Here is a 20,914-nt window from a genome sequence, read left to right on the forward strand (position 1 = left end):
ACGGTAATATTTCTGTTCCCACTGCAGCTTTACTGCACCCATGGAACTCTGTAATCTTTAAATTCCCTCACTGTTAACATCTGCCGAAACATTATTGGTCCCAGCATAGCCAAGCTGCTCAGAAATTACATTTAGCAGAGTAGTTAATGCTAAGGGTGTCATTCTAGACACAACCGTGTCTGAAAGGGGGTTTAACTTGCCCAGTGACTGTGTTTCTTTTAGGTTTTTCTTTCTTTGGTATCTATCTTGTATCATACGCTCATTGGCTTGAGGGTGCGCCCTTTAAAAAGCTAGTGAGATGGACGGGTAGATGGACAGATGTGCACGCACAGCTTGTTATTGTTCAACAAACACCATTTTACATGCTGACACTTCCTATGTCATTCCTCCAACTGCCTCATTCCCTATAACATTTAAATTTCTTTTTTAAAGATTTATATTTTTATTATTTTTAATTATCTATAGGTGTGTGTATGTGAGTGTGTATTGTGTATATGGATGAAGGTGCCTTCAGAGGTTAGAAACATCAGATGCCCTGTACCTGGAGTGACAGGCAGTTGTGAGCCATCTGACGTAGGTGCTGGGAACTGAACTCAGATCCTCTGGAAGAGCAGCCAGTGCTTGTAACCACTGAGCCATTTGTCCAGCCCCTAGAGCTTCTTTAATGAAAGGACATATCATTATAAAATGAGATTGTGAGCATTTAGCATTTTGAGTTAGGGAATCCAGCAAATTTCTATAAATTCAAGACATTTTATCATCCTTTAAAATATTGAACTATTTTGAACCCTAACAGTTCTTCACTTAAGAAAAATTAGCAGGTTGGTTGTGGCTTCTGTTAACCTATAGTTATTCTATAATCATGAATCAATTAATTTTTTAAGAACTACTCTACAAAGCTACCTTTGTGGTTAATTAAATTAATATGGTATTGACAGTATTTTATAATAGTATACACATCTCATATCAATGTGTTTTATATTAACATATATATTTATATTTTGTTTAAGGAAACATGACCCTTAAGCATCTTAAAAATGTGCATATTTCAGATCTAGTGGATGCTTTGATAAATTGCTTGGTAAATGGCAAAGGTCTCTCTGCTCCAGAAAATAGTCTTTCACAAATTAAAATATTAAATTTCAACTTGTTTTTATTATCAAATATCAATACATAAAAATAACTTGATACTGAGCAAATCATATGCCTTATTGTTTTCTGATCTTGTTGAGAGAAGGAAGCTCACACTCCTTGGAAAACAGACAGTGATGTTCTCAAACAAGATGGTGAAACATCAGGCTCTGTAAAGGAGGAAAAACCGTTCTGTGGTCTCCTTTCTATTGAATTTAGCAGGGTTTTCTAGATCTTCCTCAAATGTACAAAGCACTTGCTCAAGTTAATGTCATGAAGTATGTTGTAGTTAGAGACAATGATAACACTTCTCTGTGTGTGTGAATCTTGTGCTGCCTCCCAAGTACTTCCATAGTTGTGTTATGTGTATGCTGAATGTCTGTTGAGGTTATGTTCTTAGCTGTCTCTGCAGGAGACATGTGAGGATCTGATGAAGATCAAGATTTTCCATATAATCAGGAATGGATTTAGCCTCTACTGGCCTTCTCTCTGCATCACAAGGAAACTTCATCTCTGGATTTCCTACTGTCATGCCAAGAATCATAACACTTAGTACTCGACGCCCTCTGGGCAGAAACTTTTCACTCTGTACTACCATACTCTACTTGTTGGACTACCTTCTTGCTTGGTCTATCCTTATTCAGTCTCTGTAGGTTTGGATTTCGTGTGTGTGTGTGTGTGTGTGTGTGTGTGTGTGTGTGTGTGTGTACATTTGCAAAGGTACCCACAGAAGCCAAAAAAGGGTATCAGATCCCCTGGGGCCGGAGTTACAGGTGGTTGTTAGCCACCATGTGAATCCTGGAAACTGAACTCCCATCCTCTAGAGAACCATTAAGTACACTTAACTGCAAAGGCATCTTTCTCCAGCCCCTTGGACTGGATTTCAGAGTCCACCACATACCTGCCTGCAGTTCAGACTGTGGCTAGAATATGATCTGAGAGGGTGTGCCAAGGAAGTAGCTGGCACACTCCTGCCTCTGAGTCCTGACCTGAGTGTGGCACCTGCCCTACTGTGCCCTGTACCAAGCTCTGCTATGGCCACCATCTTCCTTTCTGTGCCCTGTAGCATTTCCCCACTGCTCTTCACTACTCTATTTCTTACATTTTAGCTTTCCAAACTCAAACTTTTCTCATGCTGACACTCCAAGGTTGATGCCATGAAAATATTATTTATTTTAAAATATTTGGTTATCTTACATGACTAACAGAAATTTGTAATACAAGCTCTAGGCAGAGAAGGAAGGGGAAAAAAAGCTTAGGTTTTAAAACATACTCACCAGGAATCACCCAGACAATGCAAAATGTTCCATAATCATGAGCTATTTACCCTTCCTATGTTCATCCTCCAGCCTTCTGAGAGTGTGCATGTCGGAAACCTTAGGTTTGAGGTCCAAGCATCCTCCGATTAATGAACAGCAGCAAATGCTAACTCGGTAGCTGGCTCTCCAGCATTCAACTCTAACAATGAGAAGGCATCGTGCCTTCTTTCCCCCTTCTTTTCCTCATTACTGCTAGAAAACTGCAAGTGCCTGGGTTTATACTTATTGGGGCAAGGTGCATCTAAGGAAAAGGAAAATACAAGAGACACGAGGCTGTTTGCAGTTATTATTTGGAGGTTTATATATGTGTATGAGAGAGAGAAAGGAGGAGGGAGAGGAGAGGGGTTTTTCTTTCTTTTTCATCCACTTCAACACTTGTCACTAACTGGGTGGGAACAGGCGCCATCAAGGGACAAAAGAAGATCCAGTAGAAAAAGTTATCCTTGCTTTCTGCTTCTTCTGATCCATTTGTAGCCTACAGCCCTTACTAACTGAGATCTCATTTCACACACACACACACACACACACACACACACACACACACACAGAGAGAGAGAGAGAGAGAGAGAGAGAGAGAGAGAGAGAGAGAGAGAGAGAGAGAGATCTTTGGTGCATATCTATTCAGCAGGCTTCAAAGAGAAGACTCTGAAATTTTAAGGCCATTTTTTTCAGATAGTGTATGTTTTCCTATTCCATGTATGCTTGGCTTCCTTCTTTCTTCAGTGCCCTTACTTAGCGATAAAGTGTCCAGTTACTTCGCCAAGACACCTAACATGCCTAACATGAGCATTAATTCACACACTTGGGAACACAGTAGGAATTTGTTCAGAAGTACAAATGATTATGAAACATTTTAGCCACATGGTCTTCTATCACAATAGGCAAATCTTCAACACTATGGAATCAATACTGGGCTGGGGAATCCCAAAGCTGCCATTCTGGGTTAGGTGTCTGTCACCCAGAGCATATTTCTATCTTTAGAAAAATAGTTATGCTTATTTATTTCAAAGTATGAGAATTACAGTGGTAAGGATTTCTTGTGAATACATCATCAGAAATTTGAACATGGAAAGAGATTCATAAATCATAAATCCTGAGTTATTATAATAGCTGGGATAACAGCAAAGAGGCATGGTCTGGGTTTGGGCCATGTTGGAAGTCTCCTTCAGATGAGGTACATTCCCTGCTAGGAAGGGCCTGGTCTTTGTTTATCAAAGTGGCCATAACATCTGTTGAACTACTTAGCAGAGAGAAGAAAGCTAGATTTTTGACACAGGCCAGAATCAACAAAATTTAAGAGCAAAGAGGATTAAAAATTTCAAAAGTTAGTGTACAGTTATTTATTCAACGACCATCTCAACTGAATCTTCTATAAAATGTTGCTCTGTGTTCTGTGTCACTTTGACAATAGTTAAGGAGAAATGACTTCATACTTAGTTATATGAGAAACCTTACATATAAAATATAAGATAAACCCCAGCTTCAGTGTCCAAGAATGTGCATCTTGCTGCAAAAAGCAAACACTTGATCACAATCCAGTGAGAGGAAATTCATTTTACAGAGAAGCACCAAACCAAACTGTTTCCCATGGGAAAAGGAGGACTGAAGAAAGCATGAACTGGGTATGAGATCACACACCGGTGTCCCAGCACTTGAGAAACTCAGGCAGGATCAGGAGTTTGGAGCCAGCCTGGGCTACCTATTTCCACACCAGCCAGGAATACATAGTAAGACCCTGTCTCAAGAAACAAAATGAAATAGGAATGAACAGAAAGCCATATGCCAGTCAGAGGAAGAGGCATGGAAGAACATCCCAGAAACGAGGCTCATGCCCCGCTTACACATGCAGTTTCTTCTGCTCTTGTTGGGATTGATGTGCAACAACTGGAAAGAAGTGTGAGCAACTCCAAGTGTGTGGAGTTTTTCTTTAAGCACTTGGTGAGGTCTAAGTAGGCATTACCTGGAGAATTCTGACAAGGTCCTTAATGAGCTTCAATGTTGAGAAGAGAGCTGCCAACCAACAGGCATGGAATAGAACTAACTAGTGGAGAGGAAGAAGGCATGTATGGTACTTGATCATTCCACTGTAGACTCTGGGAATCTATCACCTGCTTATCAAGCATCTCTCTATCATCTATCTATTATGTATCTATCAATTTTCTATCTATCATCTCTTTATCTATATTTCTAATATATCACCTATCATCTAGCTACCAAGTTATCTATTATCATCTGTCATATGTATGTATGTATGTATGTATGTATCTATCTATCTATCTATCTATCTATCTATCTATCTATCTATGTCTATTATCTATCTATATATCATCTATAATATATATACCTATATATACATATATATATATATTATCTATCATCTCAAGTACATTGTAGGTTCTTTGCTAGCATAACTCACATGCTTTTCCTACCCACTCTTTATGTTATCCACTGCTTTCTATATACATGAATATCATACAATTTTTCATCTAAGTGTTTGCGTTTGGTGAAGTTTGAGTCTGAGAGTTAGTCATTAAAAAGTCTTGACCTTGTTTTATCTACTTGGAAAATCCAGAAAATTCCAATGTCCAACACCTGAAATTCACTTCCTCCCCACAAAAGCAGGTCACCATGACAACTTTTGAAGGTGGGATGGAGTGTATTTAGATATTTTTACTTACTAGGCTCACAGATAATCTTAATTTTTTATGTATGCCATTAGCAAGCTATAGAAATTAGTCACTTATACATGGGAGGGTCTGGGGGTCCCAAACTGCCCTGTGACTATCTTAAAGTATTTCCACCTGGTAAATTCAGTCTCTGCTGTTGAGGGCTTCAAACTGTTAGCAGTGATGGAATCAGTGACCAAAGCATGGAAGCAAATATGCAATTGCAGTGTGATGCCCCCAAATAAAACAGTTTATATAAGACAAGAGAGACATGAATCCAGCCAGAAACTTGCAGTAGGACTATAGGACTGTGACCACATGAAATCAGTTTGGGTCAGAAAATTACAGACTGATAACTGTGAGAAATGATTTTGTTCTATCAAACGCAGTCAGCCTGACAAGAACCTGTATTTCTAGAATCTTCCTCTTCACTTTTGTGCCAATTAGACAATTGCATCAGATTTTGAAGTTGAGTCTCCACCAATGTGACGAGACACAATCACCACCTATGACAGGGATAAACGACAGAGGGCATTTTGGTGAGTGTGTTTCTTAGACAACCGTTCTACAAAAAGAAATCACCTGCCTAATTACTTTCACTTTGTTCTCTTCCCAGCATCATTATAATAGGGATTTTGCTTACTAACTTCTCTCAGTACACTATCTTAATATAGACAAAAATACAATGTATAAAATTCTCAAAGAATTAATAGAGATGGTTTTATAGTATTTTATTACATTTATTTATTTATTTATTTATTTATTTATTTATTTATTTATTTGAGGGCTCATGTGGCGGTGGTAGGGCTACTTCTACCATCGGGCCTCATACTTAGGTCATTAGGTTTGGAGGGCAGACATCTTTGCCTGCTGAGCAACCTAAATGGCCCTAAAATTCTTTTTAAAAGTTAATGTAAAGCGAACATTTACTTTTCACAGACTCTCATCTATGTACTTTACAGAGACAGTGATTTATTTCTTCTTCCCATCAGTCTTAGGAAGGGCTGCGCTCCTATCCAGACCCGTCCTTCCAGGGATGTATGCTGTCACTCACTGACTCCAGGACCAGCTTCGCTGCATGAAGTGGCTCCCTAAGGGCTGCCCTCCCCTACAGCACATCACTCTCTGAGAGAACAGAGAATAGAGAATACAAGGAATTGTCCCTGGTATGTGCAGGAGTCGTGAGAGGCATTTGTCGGCAAAGCTCACATCATGGGAACCTGAAGGGAGGAGTCTGTATGAAGCAGAGCAGAGCCTTTCCCCACATTGCCTCCTCACAGCTTTATCAGACCCTGCTTTTCAGTCCCAGCACTCCCTGTATCTCACGCAAATATGTTTGAACTCATTTTAGCCCTCAGTTCCCTCCCCCTCTTCAACTCTGTACCCTTTGCAGACAAGGGCTTGGCTAAAGTTTTGAAAATGCTTTTCCAAGTAGCATCTTCTGCCTCGCCTCTCAGCCAGCTTGCTGCTCTTCTTGGCTGTTCACTGGGGGTTTTCATTTCTCTAGCTACACATTCATTTAAATGTTTCACAAACAGTAGAGGTGAGCCATCTAATAAATTTGTTCTAATTGTCTTTTATATTCCAGCTGTGAATGACTTAGGAAGTGTATTTAGGGCTGAGAAAGGCATTTTTGAAAAAAATATTTGGAGAAGCTGCATTAAAATTGAGTGGGAAGTTAAAGAGCTACCCTGTGTATGTACTAAAAATCACTCTGGGGCATGTTTTGGGAGCTGATTAATACATACAGCAAAATGGCTGTATGCATCAGGTTTTAATTCCAAGGCAAATGTTCATGAAGTACCAAAATAATCCCCGCCAGTCCTAATGCTACATTTTAGTGGGATGCTAGCCTCAGTGACACCTGAATTACATCAGATGCCTTAGCTGACTTTTGCAGAAGTTTGCCAGATATTGCATTTGTGGATGACATATGTCAAATTCCATTGTCAGAAATCCATCTTTTTCATTTATAGTCACACAAACTGGCTGAAATTTAGATCGCTCAGCAGTTAAGAACACTTACTGCTCTTCGCAGAGGATTGGAGTTTGGTTCTCAGCACCTACACTATGACTCACAACTGCCTGTACCATCAACCCTAGTAGATCTGATGCCCTCTTCTGGCCACCATGTGCACAGAGTTATCACCCTGTTGGATGAGCTTTTCAACAAAGTAGCTGCTACTCTGAGTCATCCCTGCTCCTGTACAAAACCCCTCACCCATACCCTTGTTAGGAACCCCAGTAAAAACTCATTACTTTGTCAAATTGAACTTTGATGCAATCCTTACTTTGCTCTGTCTGGGATCCCTTTCTGGGGTGAGTATATGTGTGTTATGTCTCCCCAGGGAACATTGGCCACACTCAACAACGAATGAATATGAGGATTAAATGTTACATCAGTGAATCAGTAAAGCCTTTTCCTCCTCCATCAGCAGACATTTAAGTTCTCTTCCTGGCACATAAGTACTGTGGCCAACTGAGAACAGGAAGAGAAATGAGATCTGACCATGTCCTTGGGGGTTTAAAATCCCACCACTAAGAAAAGAAAAATGGGATCTGATATTTTTACATTTTCTTTAATGAATGTGTCTTGGTTGTCAACTTGTTTGGATCTGGAATGAACTAAGAGATGTGCCTATGGCTGGGTCTGTGGTGGGATTTCCAGGAAGAATTAACTGAAGAGGGGAAGACTCCCCTCCCTAGAGAAGGCAGCACTGGAGGCTGTAGCCCAGATCAAAGAGTTCTGAGGGGAAAGCCTGGCTGCCTGCCTTCACTTCTTCAATCTACTCTGTTGCTGCTGCTGGTGTTGCTCATTGCTGACATCAGAACCCAGATTCTTGGGTTTTTCAGTGTAGATTCAAAACTAACGGCTCTCCAGAAATCTGCCAGGCCTTTAGCATCAAATTGGGATATTGAGTTACCCAGCCCCATGGATGGAGCAGATACTAGAGTCTCAGTCTCTGCAGTGTGCAGATAGCCATTGATCAACTCACATCGTGTATAACAATTAAATGACTCTCCTTTGTGATATGCATTCTATTGTTCCTATCTGTCTAGTGAACTCAGATATGGAGGATAACAGGTGACTCTCGGATGATGGCTGGAGGTTGTGGATAACTGCCCCCTTCACTCTGGTCAGTCTGGGAAATGATGGCTACAGAGATGTGGCCCTCTCCAAACAGCAAGTTCCATGTGGGTATCAGCAAGCAGCTGGCTTGTGACAAAGTGCTTGTAGCACGACACAAACCGCACTTCCCTGTGTCTGTGCAGACTTGAATGTCACCCTCTTTCAGAGCCTAGAGATCTCATCCTGTCTTTTATTCATTCTGTGTTTACCATCACCTCCCACTGATAGGTGATTCTGGAAGTTTCATTTCCAGCACAGACATCTCCCTCAATCTCCACATCCAGATGCTGCCCTTGGAGACCCCACCGATATCTCTAATTTGATATTCCTGAGGCAAGTTCAGTTTAAGGCACTGCATTTACTCAACATCTTCTCCTCTCAGGATGTGGGTATGAGGGGTGACTGCTAAGAGGCATAGGGTCTCCTTAAGAGGTAAAGAAAATGTTTGGGATGCATGGCTTTGTACCAATGGTTTGCAAAATGAAAATGGCAGCCAACTTTTTGAATATTCTAAAAGCTCCCAAATGGCACAACTTAGAAGAAAAGATATGAGTATATTTGTGTGTGTGTTGGGGGGTGGTGAAATATATCTCATTTGAATAAAGAAACAAGCAAGCCCATCATCAGCCCCCATTCTTACATCGATGTCTCCTCTTTAAGAGGAGAGGTGGCACCACTCAGAACCCACTCCTGTAGGAATCTTTGGGCTGTGGTGATATATTGTGTACCCTAATAAAATTTGCCTAAGGATCAGGGAACAGAACAAACCACTAGATTAAACATAGAGGCCAGGCAGTGGTGGCACACACCTTTAATCCTAGCACTTGGGAGGCAGAGATCCATCTGGATCTCTGTGAGTTCAAAGTCACCCTGGACTACATGAGATTGACTCAGTCTAGGTGAGACACAAAGCCAGGACAGTGGTGGCACACATCTTTAATCCCAGTATTTGGAAGTCACTTGCCTTTAATCCCAGCATTAGGAAGGTTGAAACAGGAAGTGATATGAAGGGCAGAGAAAGGTGTATAAGGCGTGAGGAGACAGGAATTAGAGGCTTTTGGCTAGAGGCTTTTTCAGGCTGAGGAGCTGGTGAGGTAAGAGGTGGCCTGTTCCTTTGTCTCTCTGATCTTTCAGCATTTACTCCAATATCAGGCTCTGGGTTTTTTATTAAAAGACCATTTTAGCAATTTGTGTTACATTGGGCAGGCTCTAAATCTAGTGTTTTCTTATACGCCTAGGGAACCCAGCTCTCCAGCTGATAAATGGCAAGTGTAGCAACAATAGCCGCTGACAACGGGACCCGAATGTGAGAGTGGCCGTCAGCTGTGCCTTCCTCGAGCTAGGCGAACCCTAACTTTAACCGTGCTCCTTTTTCTCCCACCCTGTCCATCCTGTCAGGTCACCCACTCTTCAGACACTCTTCCTGCAGAATTTCTGTCTCTTCCTCAGAACCATGGCTCCTGAGGTCTAACCTTGGGAGCTCACCAGATCATCAATGGGTGTTCAGGATCATCTCGACGTGCTTTTCTCTGCCTCTATAATTTTATAATATGAAGACAGTTTTATTAAAAAACAAAATTTTCGGGCTGGAGAGGTGGCTCAGAGGTTAAGAGCACTTGCTTGCTCTTCCAGAGGTCCTGAGTTCAGTTCCCAGCACCCACATGGTGGCTCACAACCATCTGTAATGAGATTCAGTGCCCCCTTCTGGTGTGCAGGCAGAACAATGTATACATAATAAATAAATAAATCTTAAAAAAAATTTCCCATTGGCCTCCTTTCCTTTGGGCCCTGAAACTCCCCACTCCCTCCCCCCCTCCTCCTCCTCCCCCACTCCTCCTCCTCCCCCACTCTCCTCCTCCCCCACCCCTCTCTTCCTCCCCCACCCCTCCTCCTCCCCCACCCTCCTCCCCCACCCTCCTCCTCCCCCCCACTCCTCCCCCACTCCTCCTCCTCCCCCCACTCCTCCTCCTCCTCCCCACTCTCCTCCTCCCCCACTCCTCCTCCCCCCACTCCTCCTCCTCCCCCACTCCCTCCCCCACTCCTCCTCCCCCCACTCCTCCTCCCCCCCCACTCCTCTCCCACTCCTCCTCCTCCCCACCCTCCTCCTCCCCCCACTCCTCTCCTCCCCACTCCTCCTCCCCCCCCACTCCTCCTCTCCCCCACTCCCTCCTCCTCCCCCCACTCCTCCTCCCCCCCCCCCTCCCCCCACTCCTCCTCCCTCCTCCTCCTCCACTCCTCCTCCTCCCCCACTCTCCTCCCCCCACTCCTCCTCCTCCCCCACTCCTCCTCCCCCCCTCCTCCTCCTCCCCCCACTCTCCTCCCCCACTCCTCCTCCTCCCACTCCTCCTCCTCCCCCCACCTCCTCCCCTCCCCTCCTCCCCCACTCCTCCTCCCCCCACTCCTCCTCCTCCTCCCCACTCCTCCTCCTCCTCCACTCCTCCTCCTCCCCCACCTCCTCCTCCACTCCCCCCCCCCCCCCCTCCCCCCCACTCCTCCTCCCCCCTCCTCCTCCCCCCACTCCTCCTCCTCCCCCCTCCTCCTCCTCCCCCACTCCTCCTCCCCCCACTCCTCCCTCCCCCCACTCCTCCTCCTCCCCCACTCCTCCTCCTCTCCTCCCCCCTCCTTCCTCACTCCTCCACTCCTCCTCCCCCCACTCCTCCTCCTCCCCCCACTCCTCCTCCCCCCCCTCCTCCCCCCCACTCCTCCTCCTCCCCCCACTCCTCCTCCCCCACTCCTCCTCCTCCCCCCACTCCCTCCTCCCCCACTCCTCCTCCCCCCCCCCCCCCCCCCCTCCTCCTCCTCCCCCCTCCTCCTCCTCCACTCCTCCTCCCCCCACTCCTCCTCCTCCCCCACTCCTCCTCCCCCCCCTCCTCCCCCCCTCCCCCCCTCCCCCACTCCTCCTCCCCCCCCACTCCTCCTCTCCCTCCTCCTCCTCCACTCCTCCTCCTCCCCCCACTCCTCCTCCTCCCCCACTCCTCCTCCTCCCCCACTCCTCCTCCCCCCACTCCTCCTCCTCCACTCCTCCTCTCCCCCCCCCCCCCCCCCCCCCCTCCTCCTCCTCCTCCACTCCTCCTCCCCCCACTCCTCCCTCCTCCCCCACTCCTCCTCCTCCCCCCACTCCTCCTCCCCCCCTCCTCCCTCCTCCCCTCCTCCTCTCCTCCCCCACTCCTCCTCCTCCCCACTCCTCCTCCCCCACTCCTCCTCCCCCACTCCTCCTCCTCCCCCCCACTCCTCCCCCCCCCCCCCTCCTCCTCCTCCCCCCCTCCTCCTCCCCCCCACTCCTCCTCCCCCCACTCCTCCTCCTCCCCCACTCCTCCTCCCCTCCCCCACTCCTCTCTCCTCCCACTCCTCCTCCTCCACCCCACTCCTCCTCCCCCCCACTCCTCCTCCTCCCCCCACTCCTCCTCCTCCCCCCACTCCTCCTCCTCCCCACTCCTCCTCCTCCTCCACTCCTCCTCCTCCCACTCCTCCTCCTCCCCTCCCCCCACTCCTCCCTCCTCTCCCCCACTCCTCCTCCTCCCCCACTCCTCCTCCCCCCACTCCTCCTTCCTCCCCCACTCCTCCTCCCCCACTCCTCCTCCTCCCCCACTCCTCCTCCCCCACTCCTCCTCCTCCCCCACTCCTCCTCCTCCCCCCCCCCTCCTCCCTCCCCCCACTCCTCCTCCTCCCCCCCTCCTCCTCCTCCCCCCACTCCTCCTCCTCCCCCTCCTCCTCCTCCACTCCTCCTCCCCCCACTCCTCCTCCTCCACCCACTCCTCCTCCCCCCCTCCTCCCCCCACTCTCCTCCTCCCCCACTCCTTCCCCTCCTCCTCCTCCCCCCCCCCCCCACTCCTCCTCCCCCATCCTCCTCCTCCCCCACTCCTCCTCCCCCCCCCTCCTCCCCCACTCCTCCTCCTCCCCCACTCCTCCTCCTCCCCCCACTCCTCCTCCTCCCCCCTCCTCCTCCCCCACTCCTCCTCCCCCCACTCCTCCTCCTCCCCCACTCCTCCTCCCCCCACTCCTCCTCCTCCCCCACTCGTCCTTCTCCCCCATTCCTTTGCCCCTCCCCCGCTCCTCCACTCCTCCCCCTCCCCCACTGCTCTGCTCTTCCTCCTCTCCTCCTCCTCCCCTCCTGTGATCCTCTTCTAATCCTGTCTTAATTGCTGCTCAAGTGACCTGCAATTCCAACTGGATCATGTTTGTTTCTTGGTTGAAACTTTCAGTGATCAGCATCATCTATGGAACTGAGCAAGAGTTAAATCTTTTATGGAAGAGTGTCCACATGACGTCTGCCCTGATCTTGACGGCACCTGTACTCCATCCTGCCCACTGTCGCATCCTCCCACTCTATGCAGCACAGACACTGCTGTGATGGTAATTTACAAGGTATCTTTCTAACAATTTATTTTGTAATCTGTCTTTAGGCCACACTTAAGCCCCTGGAGGCCTGGGACCAGGCTTAATGTCATATCAATAGGCTAGAAGTGTGCCCTACTTAAAAAAATTAAATCTCAAAATTCTTCGAGATGACACTTCAGTTCTAGAAGCTTAACCCTTTCAAGGCAGCCTTCAAGGATCTAGTATGAAGACTGGTGTGCAGATAATGCCTGAACCATGACCCTAGACAATCCCCTTTCCTCTTCTCTTGCATTCTTGTCATCCTTTTATAAACCATTACTTAAAGAAGAGATATGCCACTGTGTTGTAGTGGGACAGTGGGAGTCACCTCTGGCTTTCTCTCTCTTTAAACTTGCTGGCCAACAGGCGGTGAGCATGTTGCCCTTTTAGCATGGTGAACTACTCCCTTATCAAGGCCTAGAGCAACAGGCCGAAGAGGCAATGGCTGAAACCTTTAAAATGAAGAGCCTAAATGAAAATTCCCTTTTAAAGCGAGTTGGCTATTTCTGGTATTTTGTTATCGTGACAAAAAGCTGACTAACACACGGAGAGAGAAAAAGGACATACAGTAGATGAGATTCTTCCCAAACCTAACTATATTGAAGGATCATGGTAAGGCAGCTACTCTAAACTGATAATAATTTGGCAGCCACTTGAAAATCTGAGTTACTTTTGGCATCTCCGAGTTTAAATTATCTTCAGTCACTTGGGATTCACTACATTTGTTGTTTTTATTTGACTTCTCAAAATGAGTCATTAAGTGAAATTGCCTTTGGACAAACACAGAATTCAAACAAGGTTTAATAATCATACAAAATCAAGACAAAAACAACAGAGATAAAAAAAAAAACTGTGCCTAATGACAATTTCTGTCAGCGAAGATGGAGTTTAATAAGGAGAATGTATCCCTGATAGTCAGTTGTTATGAAGTTGGTTGGATAGAAATGCAGTTTCTGTATACTGTAATGGTTTGAATGTATCCCACAGGCTAATGTTTGGATTACTTAACCCCCAGCTTGTGTCATTCTTTAAATGCTATTGAGCCTTTAGGAGATGGAACCTGACTAGGAGAAGTAGGTAACTGTGGGTGACCCTTTGAAATTATACTGATGCTTGAGCCTGAACTGTTCTTTCTGTTTCCTGGTCTGCCAAGATATGAACAGCAACCTACACAACCCTGCTGCCTGGATAGGACTGTGCCTGCAACCATGATGTATTAGTGAGGTTCTGTCAGGTTCTGTATTAGAACTTAGAAGTGAGAGAGAGACAGAGACAGAGACAGAGAGACAGAGCGAGTTTAAAATGACTGACAAGCTGTGGCCCAGCTAATCCAACAATGGCTGCCTATGAACTGAAGGTCCAAGAATCCAGTAATTGTTCAGTCCATGAGGCTGGATGTCTCAGCTTGTCTTCAGTATATGCCAGAACCCTGAAGAAGTAGGCTCTAATGCCAGAGAAGGAATGGACTCACTAGCGAGAGCAAGCAGGCAAAGAGAGCAAAGCCCCCTCCTCCCATGCCCTTTATAGAGACTTCCAGCAGAAGGCCTGTCCTAGATTAAAGGTGGATCTTCCCACCTCAAAGATCTGGATTCGAAGTGGGTCTTTTCACTTCAAATGATTTAATGTAGATTTAAAAAAATGCCTCACACGTGTCTAGTCGTTTGGGTTTTAGTTAATTCCAGATGTAGCCAACTTGGCAATCAATAATAGCCATCACACATGCTTTCCCTACCATGATGGGTTGAAATCTCCCTGAAGTCATTAGCCAAAACACACCTTCCCACTTCCCATTGCTTCGGTCAGTTATTTTGGTCACAGAGACATAGAAAGAACTAATACAGTCCCTCATGGAATCGGTTAGTTTTGCTGCTGTCATAAACATCATGAGCAAAGGCAATCTAAGGAAGAAAGGATTTATTCTGTTCTAGGCATTATGGCAGGGAGGGATGTCAGCAAGAGTCAGGAGTGGGCAGCTGAGAGATCACATCTTTAATCACAAGCAGAAAGCAGTTTCCCTAAAACTGGAAGTGACACAAGGCTTTAAATCTCAAAGTCCACCCCAGTGACATACTTCCTCCAATATGATGCCAGGTCCCAAAAGTTCCATGACCTCCCCAAACAGCACCATCAGCTGGGGACCAAGTGTTCAAATACATGAGCCAATGGGGATCATTTCTCCTTTAAAACATCACTCTCCTGTAATGTCCTCAGTAGGCCTGATGTTTCTTAATATATTTTGCATAAATCAAGATTTTGTGTGGGATGCAAACAAACAAACAAGCAAACAAAAAACATTCCTTGTGAAAGCTGTGAATCCTTTACCAGTTTACTGACTGAGTAAAAGGTCCCCAGGTGAAAAAGAGCTGGCTGCTCTCACACTCCACACCGTTTATTGTAAGTCATTCTTGATGTCAACAGATCCTCAATAATTTATCATTCACTCAAAAGATATTGATTTTGAGTATTCTCCTACTATGTGCCAAATAATACCTGTGTATTAAAAATGAAACTGCCTGGGGTTGGGGGGCTGGGGAAGTAGCTCAAGGGGAAGAGCACTTCTCTGGGATCCCAGTGCCACATAAAACAAGTGTGGTGATGTACAACTGTGAATTCAGCACTCAGAAGATAGGGGTAGAGGAAGCTCAGAGAGTAAGAGCTACAGAGGGAGCCCGAGGCCAGCCCGAACTACAGGAGACCCTGTCTCAAAAATACAGAAAAGAAGGAAAGAAAAATAAAGGGGAGGAAAGAATAGAAAGGAGAAGAGAAAGGAGAGGAAAGTGTGAAGAAATGGACAGAGAAACCCCCTTGCTCTTAGATCCCAGCCTGGTGCCTGAGGCCTTCTGTGTCCTCCCAGCAGCCGGAGTCTGCTTGACTCCTGCCCCCTCTGTGGCTGCACTGTCACAGCTAGGCAAACAGATGCTCTTCTCAAGAATCCTGCCTGGTTCCACCTTAAACTGGAGAAAATGTAAGGCGTTGGGACAAGTTTTTCAGAGTAGCAGATGGGCACTTGGCCACTGCTTCTTCAACTCCTCTTTGCCTCCAGAAAGTGGGTCCTTGTCTTCCTCCCCTTACAGAACTGCCAGCCTTCATCCCTATGCCCACCAGCTCCCACCTCACCCAGGCATCACTCAGTCCCAGACCCAACTCAGGCCAGCCAGTGGTCTTGCCGTCAGCCTTCTTCACAGGTTCATTGCCACTACTCATTCACTCTCTGCCCACATTGTCCTGCTCCTGGCTTCAGCATAGCTAAGCCACCTTCCTGCTGAATAACTTCTGACCTTGTATATCTGTCTCCTAGACCTTTCCAGGTAAGCTCTCCACCTCTCTAGTTGGAAGGTATGCAAGCCAGATCATTCTGGTATTGCCAAGAATATAAAGAGTACCTCAGGCTGCTCTAGGAGGACATAGAGTCACACATGTTGAGGGCCATGCTAGGACTGTAGATAGGTGACTATTTCTTCACCTCAGCAGAGATGTGAGGTGTTCAGTGTTTCTTTCCTGGTCTTCTCTGACTGCCCCCAAGTGCCACAGCTCTTATGCTGGTACCTTGTTGCCCCATCAGAGTGACTTAGAGGGGGAAAATGCACAAGAGACAGAAAGAATGTGTGACAAAGCGAAAGACCACTCGCTTCTCCACAGCGTCCCGACTCTCCCTGCCTGGGCTGCCAGGTGAAGGTTGTGATTAATGAAGAGATGTCAAAGCAAGAATTCTTCTTGCCACGATGAATGGTGGTGGATTTCTGTGAGAATTATTCGAGGCTGAATGGGAGGAAAGCCAGAGAAAGAAGACTGTCATGGCTGCGAGCCATGGCTGTGCCACTGCTGTCACCCCATCCCACCTGCATCTCTCAGCACCCACACCCTCCAGCCCTCCAGTGGAGCCGCAAGCCACCTCCCCTGTTATAAATAGCAGCACAGATGTTGACAGCAAAATGCTCCCTTAATTACCATACAAACTGCTCTACTTGAGTGAACCGCTTAAAGCAGCCTCCAAAGGAAGTTCACTCAAGCAATTCCGCAGATTACAGCTAATGAACAATATTTCCTCGCACCTATTTAGTGCTCATTAAAATGTAAAAGCCTTTCACTTCAAACAGACGCACAATAAATAATTCTGCTCTCCCTTTCTGTCTCAGAGCAGCTTGGGTAGGAACAGGAAAGAGAGGGCTCTGGGGGAGCAGGGCTGGACTGGGAGTCGGGGAAGACAACCTGGCAGAGAAGGGAAACAGAGCAAGGGGGTTCCATAAATAGCGGGGGGCTCAGTAGTATCCCCCAACCCTACCTCTTGCCTGGCACAATGGGTTTGGAATTCAACAGAGAGAGTCTGTGCCCAGACACAGACAGCCCACCTCTAGGGCAAGCAGCCAGTCATGAGTGAGGTGGATCAGCAGAGAAAAGCTACCTGAGCAACACCCCATCCCCGGGAAGCAGATTGGGGTGGACTCAAGATGGATTGGGAGTAGGAAGCCTAATAAGATACTACATGTTCTTAGGGATGTCCCATGTTTGTTTGTTTGTTTGTTTGTTTATTTATTTATTTATTTATTTATTTGTTTGTTTTGTTTGTCTGTTTGTTTATAGGTTGGAGGTTAGAAGATGACTATCCAAAGACTATACTTTTAGTGATCATTTCTACAGTTTGAGATGCACATCAGGTAAACCTTGAGTTGTTACTTGCTGCAGGAAGGAACGGAATCTATGAAATGTGTTCCTGTTCTTGCAAGACCCTGGATCTCCCCCAAGGCACTTTGATAACAGGTGGAGCACAGTAGGTGAGATGAGCTGGAGGAAGAGGGGATAAGGGTGAATGAGTATTTTTCACTTGGTGAATTCCTGATCAAAACTGATGGTGAGCTAACTTTCCTTTCAGAACAATGGGCTTTGGTATGGCGGAAAATCTTCAGATTCACCTGGATTGGATTTCCAATCAGTATGTAAACACACCTCTGGGAATGTCTGTGAAGGTGTTACAAGAGAGGGAAGACCCTCTCTAACAGCAAATGACACTATTTCATGGGCTGCGGTCCTGCACTGAATGAAAGCAGAAAGCAAGCTGAGTGTCGGCGTTTGTCACTCAGCTTCCCGTCTGTGGGCGTGATGTGACCGGCTGCCTCCCGAGCCTTCCACCGTGACTTCCCAGCTTTGTTGGGAGCCAAACAAGCCCTTCCCTCCTCACACTGTGTTTGTCAGCTGTTTTGTGACAGTAACGAGAAAAGTAACTACTATACTGGTGGAAATGGTGGCACCTTTGGTGCTTTGTTACTTTTACTTATTTATGAGTGGGGGTGGGGTACATGTGTAGGCATGTGGGAGGTCAGAGGATAACTTTCCGGAGTCAGTGTTTTCTTTTCACCAGGGGGGCTCCCAGGGATTGAACTCAGGTCTTCAGGCTTGGCATCAAGTGTGTGTACCCATGGAGCCACCTGGCTGGCTCCCTTTGGATGTTTAAATTCAGCATCAGAACACGAAGGAATGATCATTTAAAGTACCACATGTGATCAAAATTTTGTGGTAGCTTGCCTGCACTGACTACATGAGGACCGAGGCCCCTGCCAGGGTTACAGAATTGAGGTAAAAGTAGTCCTCTAAAAAGCCGACAGACAGCTAAAAAAAAAAAAAAAAAAAAAAAAAAAAAAAAAAAAAAATCGTGCTGTACAATACAAGAAATGCTATTAGAAGTACTGTAGACTATAAGGGCGTAGAAGCTGGGCCAGGTGTAGCTGGCATTCATTACAGCCGTAACAGAGCTACTCAGAGACTTGTTGCTCCTTTGAAGTGTTTACCAGGGAGTGACAGGCAGGTGTGGGAGCAAGGAAGACACAAGCATACACTGTTTCTCATGAACATGGCGCTGCTAAAGAAGAAATCATTCTGTACTTGGCTTTCAACTAAGGTCACTTGCAAATGGTCCTCAACACCCATCTCATTTGCTTTTTTATGCCTGCCAATTTAGTGTTGTATTCAAAGTGATTAATTAGTTTGTACTGGAGGTTTATTAGGTAATCTTTCTGTCAATCAAAAACCACCTGGGTTTCAGGGCAGAATAAAGGGCACCCAGGAATTTTATAAGAATTTACCTCATTATTATATTGACAAAGAGCACAATGTTAAAACTTGAGACTGTAGTTAATGAAGATATTGCTCAAGCTGATCAGAGTTACTTGGCTCTCTTGAATATGGTTTATTTTCTATTAGGGTAAATTCATTTCTAAAATATAAAACAACCCTTCTAATTTCTTTTTCACACTATAAATTACATAGTGCTTTATTTTTATTCTCATTCAAGACCCACAAAAACATAGGGTGCATTGTGACAGAGTGGAACATTTGCTTAAAGCTATGCAGTGCCGTAATGAAGGTGAATCAACAATTTCCAACACTCAGTAAGAATCTAAAGTAGTCTACAGTAGAAAGTCTGAGGCTAGCCCATGCCACACCATAAGGTCTTGTGTCAAAAACCAATAAAGTAAAGAAAATGTATTTTTCTTTAGGTAAGAATACATTCACATTGTGCTATGGAAGGAACTGAACCACGACCACAGTGAATTTCCTATACGAGGACTTATTCCATACAAACTTCTTTGCTCAGTTTTGTGAGTGTGTGTGTATACAGTGTGTGCTGGCTATAATTTGTCACACTGCTATTGCTTCTTTACGCTCCTTGAAAGTGCACATGTTGAGTCAGGTATAATCCCAGTAACTCAGAAGACTGATGCAGGGGGATCACTACAAGTTCAAAGCTATCATGGGTTACAGAGTTGCAAGCCAGCCTGGCCTACAGAATGAGACTGTCTCAAACAAACAAAAACAAGCCAAGGAATCTTAGGAATATTCTGTGGTAAATACTATTACTTAATGTCTGTTAATAAAGAAAAATTATGTAAGAGTAACACATGCTGTAGTCAGTGAACAAAAGAACATTATTCTTTGGTAGTTTTTCACTTGCTCCATTTTTTTCCCTCATGTTACTACCCTACACATTCCAAAAATATATTTCTTCCTCTCAATGTGAATACTGATACAGAAAAAGACATCCACACAGGAGGATATCAGTGATGCTAGGCACCATTGCTGCTACTGTTTTAATGTAAAAGGATTTAAAAATTAAATCATAAATTGTAGTGACATTTTGATTGCAGTTTTCACAGGAATATGAAAATTTCTTAATTCTAATATGCTACCATAATTTTCCAAGGTTACACTTGGTTTTTGTCTTACCCTTCGAGTGGATTCGCATTTCTTGTGGGCTTTATTGAGCAGCTTATCTCAAATGCTCCTCAGATTATCTCCTTAGAGACGCTGTAGAAAACAACTTGGGAAAAGCGTCTACAAATGTGAATGGAAAACACAAAGTTGTGTGAAAACATTTCAGAGAGCAGTTGTAATGCTGGCACTTTCTGGAGCCTGGGCTTGGATGAGTAAAGAAGAGGCAGTGAGCAGGGTTCAAGGAGAAGCTGTTAGAACAGATGAAAATTTTGTTCTTCAACAGTCTAGGTAAAGGGTCAACAAATCATGAGTTATACCATGCCAGAAACTCTGGACTATCCTCTACATTACCACTCAATTCCTCCCAAATGCATACAAGAAAGTATTCTTCATTGATTTACAAAGACTCATACAAATATAGATATGTCTTGATTGGGGAATTGTCAGTCCAGTCTCAGGCAGGCTTTGTGATCAACCTAGAATGGATCTGCAGAGAGAGGGGGTGTCAGAGTGGCAGAGATGTGATGGCTTGGGGGGAAATTTGCCAGAGAGCATTCTGAAAGTCAACCCGCCTGAAAAATGAAAACTAAGAGGCGGGGGTGGGAGTGGGGTGGGGGAGTGGGGGGGGTGCACTATATATTGTTTTCAAAGTATGTTTCCTCTCAAATAACAACATTTTAATTGAATGTTTCTTTCATTCACCCTCTCTCTTTTTGCCTGTCTAGATTTTCAGAAGAGCTGTTTGGAGCTATTTAGAGTTATGGTTTTATGTATGTGACATGAAATGGTAATACAGGCTGTCTTGGCACCTTGAAGAAAGAGAAACAAAAATTGAGCAGGCTATCTTACTTGTCTCATTTGCCTGGCCCCATCATCACAGAGTAAATGAGTTGTTTAGTTGCAAGCTTTCAGAAGGATTGTAATAAGCGTGTTTGGTCCACAGGCAGCAGGGTGCAGGCTGCCCGCATCCCCCCTCCGTATTAGATGGATGATGCTGGTGGCGAGTGGACACACGCATCCTGCCTGAATATGAACAACAGATTTGTCAGTGTGTGACGGGCTGACAGCCCAGCTCCCAGCTGCTT

This window comes from Peromyscus leucopus, chromosome 15, assembly GCF_004664715.2.
Source record: "Peromyscus leucopus breed LL Stock chromosome 15, UCI_PerLeu_2.1, whole genome shotgun sequence".
NCBI classification, from domain to species: domain Eukaryota; kingdom Metazoa; phylum Chordata; class Mammalia; order Rodentia; family Cricetidae; genus Peromyscus; species Peromyscus leucopus.